This window comes from Castanea sativa, chromosome 5 (assembly GCF_040712315.1).
Source record: "Castanea sativa cultivar Marrone di Chiusa Pesio chromosome 5, ASM4071231v1".
NCBI classification, from domain to species: Eukaryota; Viridiplantae; Streptophyta; class Magnoliopsida; order Fagales; family Fagaceae; genus Castanea; species Castanea sativa.
Window position 1 is genome coordinate 66,997,876 of NC_134017.1, and position 4,611 is coordinate 67,002,486.

General features: G+C 34.3%; 1 pseudogene; it reads left to right on the top strand.

Annotated features, from left to right (window-relative positions):
• The first annotated feature begins 303 nt into the window (after window positions 1–303).
• Window positions 304–4,179, top strand: LOC142635648 (homeobox protein knotted-1-like LET6; annotated as a pseudogene).
• Window positions 4,180–4,611: the final 432 nt, after the last annotated feature.

Consider the following 4,611-nt stretch of genomic DNA (forward strand, 5'->3'; position numbering starts at 1 on the left):
GCCTCAAAGTTATCTATTTTCTGTTTATTTTTTGTATTAACTTTATTTTTCCATTATTATTTTGTGTAATATCCGTAGCAATGGGTTGATGGCCTGTGTAAAATTTAGTCACTTTTAATGAATGAATCTATATAAATCCCTGTAGTTTTGGGACTAATGCTTTGTTGTTATCTGTTTTTCAAGGTTTAAAGATGAGTGTTTTGTACTGAGGTTTTGGGAAACTAATATTTGGAGTGTATGTGTACAGGGAAAATTTGTGTCTTTTTTGCCTTGATTAATATAAAATAAAATTCGGTGTAGAGTATGGCGGTGTTGATGTCCAGAAGGCTTTTACGTTCCTTTGGTTCCTTATATACATTCGGCTGATGTGATTCTCCAAGTATTACGTGTCAATCGTTTCATGGTTCTGATGGTAAGGGGCATTTGTATCTATTGTTTTTCTTTGGATATCAATAATTATTACTCTAGATTGCATACTTGGATGCTTTGTGACTTTTCTAAATCTTTATTTATCTTGCTTATAACAGATTTGTCCACATTGGGATATTCAGGTCTTTTCAAGGTACATTCTCATTATATTTTCTTCCCTCCATTTCTAAAGTATGATTTTTTTAAAGGGATGTGAAAAGATATACTATTAGAATTTATAAGGAAATTTAAAAAACAATCATATTCAGTAAACCAACTTGTTTGCTCTCTATACATTTGGAGTTTCAGTTACAAGCCTATATTGTAGGGCAGGTCATCTGTCCTTGCTAATCGATGGCTGTCAACTTCCAGTCTAACTCCTGATTCAGGGAAAGGAGCCTTTTCCCCAGATTTATTATCCATGAAGTCTGTGGTAACAGCGGAGCGCGGTATAGTTGTGAGAAAATACTAAAAACATTTCATCTTCAATTTAGACGTATAATGTTGCTTGGGTGAAGTACAGTAGTTGTTGAGAATGTGTGTGTTTGCCTGTGTGCTTACCTTTGTATAGGTATGGGGAAAAAGTAAAAATATTTTATGCTTGAATTTACAGCCGGGTATCATGTTGCTTGGGAGAAATATAATAGTTATTGAGAGTGTGCGCGTGTGTGTATGCGTGCATGCTCACCTTTAATAAATATTCTAATAATTATTTTCTTTTTGGAAGTTCCAGAATTTGTTGAAATTGACATTTATATTTCATAGATGAACCTTTTTTTTTTTTTCTTGGTAGGTATATTTTTTATCAATCTTATGTGACAGTTTAGCAAATGTGTCATATATATATATATATATATATATATATATATATATATATATATATATATATATATATATATATACTTCTTGTTCATTTTCAATTTTGACTTCTTTCTCTTACTTTTCTATCATCCTATATTTTATCCTGTTGCCGATGATGGAATTTGCAAAGTAATTTAAATGTTGCTACTATTTTCAAACTTTGTATATATAATGATGTAAACTTGATAATTCCAATAACAAATTTTCACAATGAAGACAACGGCTTCATGGTTTCAGCTGGTGATGTTTCTGATGTGCCTATTAGAAAGGATATTGTGCATCGTGTTGTACTATGGCAGCTTGCAAAACGACAACAGGTAGTTATTGATCAGTATTTTTTAAGTTTTGGTGCCTAAAGCATATGTGGCTATAATGCCAATAATGGCATTAATATCCTATAATTAATAGTGATAGGGAACTGATTTAGCCTATCTTCGAGTCGTCCATATAGGTCGTCCATAACCCACCTACCACTGTAAACACCCTCAGAAACTTGCCTACAATTACCTCGTCCAGGGAAGAAGAGCTCTGGACGAGGTAAGCACCACCAGTGATGCACTCGTCCAGAGTGCCGACAGCCTCGTCTTGAAGGAATTTGCCCGTTAGACGAAACAGCCCCTGCACGTGTACCAAAGCACACCCAACTAAGGAACTCCAGGATGAAGGTATCATACTTAAGAAAATCTCCGAATAAGACGTGATAATCCCTTATCCCACGCATAACCGCCAAGTATCCGTTGTGGAGACAAAAGCATAACTTCTAAACGGTTATGCAAGTTACGTTTGATTTCTACCTCTCCTTGAATCCAGGAGAAGTTCCAATTTTGGTAACCGCCTATAAGAACACTATATAAAGGCTATTTCAAACAAGGCCAAGGTAGGTTCATTTTTACTCCAAAAAAGTTCGAACTCATAACATAGAGAAAAAAACTAACTTTGCTATCGGAGGGTTTTTGGCCGGCAGCCCCGGTCGCCTTTGATTCGCTTTTCTTTCTTTTTCAGGCCGCAGAGAGAACCAGTAGTCCTTTGAAGTCCGAAGCATCCAGCCTACTGATCTTCTTTGCATCATCAAATAGTTTAATACCCTTATGTATATTGCTGAGAGTGTGGCCGCAATCTGTCCCGAAACTGTTGCGAACTTGCAATATTGACTTCCAATTAGTAGTCTCATTTTTTGAAGTGTCATAGGTTCTTTCATTTTGCTAGGATTAGGATGGTGAGGGAGAGCAACTCTGTTCTTAATTGATATCAAGCCTTTGGGTTCTCGCATTAAAGGAAGTTTACTGATATTTTTGTTTTGTTTTTGCATGGCTACCTGTCATTTTTTATTCAGAATGTTCAGGTCCATTAAAATTTCTTCAACCTTCATATTATATATGGTTATTCTGCCTACATACCCAAAAAGGGAAAATAAAAGGGTTTTTAATTCTAAGATATCATCTCCTGTCCGGAAGTCTGCAGCTTGAATGCATTTTGTATACTCTTATTTTTGTTTTTAATTACTTTCATATGATGGCTCCTTTGAGTTGATGACATAACCTAAAAAGGCCATATTTACTTTTGCAGAAACAGATTCTTGTAATTTGGACAGTATGAACTGATTTTGCTGTTACCTTATTAGTAATTGAGTTAACTAGCTCTATGTAAATGTATGCTAAAGTAGGCCTAAATGAATCAAATATAATATATGTAGTTTTCCCTTACTTTGTTGTGATTGTAGAAAAGGGCTTTCATGTATGACTACTACAGGCATGAATTAAGTAGCACTGTTTCCCTCTAGTTTCATTAGGTGCACAAATTTATTATATCAGTTTGTAATAGTGAGATATAATTACAAATATTCTCAGTCTAATATTTTCTGTTTATTTCATTTGAATTTCTAAGCACTTTGAATTGTGCATGATGGAAGCCAATACGCACATGGTACTCATATGCTCCTTCATTAGCATGGAATTTATGGATTCTTTCCAAGACTTCTAGGACTATTTTATATTTACAACTTCTAGATTAAAACAGATTATAGAACTGCTATCCAAGCATGTATTACTACTGATCGCAACTTGTCGTAAAACCTATTTTCATGTTGATGTGCTTACAAGTTGTTGCTGTCATAAGCCTGTGTCGAGGATGTGGACAGGAATGTATCTTCTGAAGAAGAGGTTGATGTGAATAACAATCTCATTGATCCCCAAGCAGAGGACCGAGAATTAAAAAGGTCAGCTTTTGCGCAAGTACAGTGGATATTTAGGCAGTCTGAAGCAGGAATTCATGAAGAAAAGGAAGAAAGGGAAACTGCCTATAGAAGCCAGGCAACAGTTGCTGGATTGGTGGAGCAGGCATTACAAATGACCTTACCCTTTGGTATCTATAACACTACGACTTTGTTAATACCCATTGATGTTGTTGTGCCTAAGTTTAATCAACAAGATTAATTTGTCTGTGGAGAACTGTTTTGTTTTTAAAAAAAAAAAAATTATTAGACTCTCCCTTGATGAGTGAAGTCCAACAGAGTGGGATTTGTGACTTTTAAAATGAGAGGTAGCGTGGTTCAAACTGTTTCCCTTGCCAATATCGTGATAAATAATTATTTGTCCCATAAGCTTAAGTTAGGAAATGTTGAACTTAATCATTTAGTATAATGCTTTTAAATATTGGGTGGTTCATCATCTTATTTGGTGCAACCTCATGTGACTAGCAGGAGTTGCAGAATCTGGCTCTTGCAGAATCCACAGGCTTGGATCAGAAGTAAATAAACAACTGATTCATAAATCAAAGAAAACGTCACTGGAAGCCTTAAGAAGATATGCAGTTTGTGGTGATGGATGCTACCTATCCCCACTATTACATGGACAATGTCTTGGGCAATCCCTTTCCAATGGATATCTCCCCTACACTGCTGTGAAGTTAATAATTATGCAGGCATGTATAATATGATGCAGATCATGTATTATTAGATATTGTTGCACTCTCAACCCACATCCTCTGACATCGGTTTATATAATGTTTATATATATATATATATATGCACTAATATGTATGTAGAGGCTATTTAAATCAGATATTTTCATTTAAAAAGTGGGATTTAAACTGCTGTTTTTGTGATTGATATAACTTGTACACGATATTGAACTTTCAAGAAAGTTTAGGATATTTTATCACTTTTTTTTTATCGTATATAGAAACATAGCAATCAAAATTATCAAAATTCTCTCTTAAAAATCTATATTAGTAACTCGTTTGTAACTTCATGTATATGCATGAGTTCATTTACAAATGTTCATTTACAAATAAGTATAACTAAATGTGTATTAAAGTTTAATTATGTCTATATATGATATATGA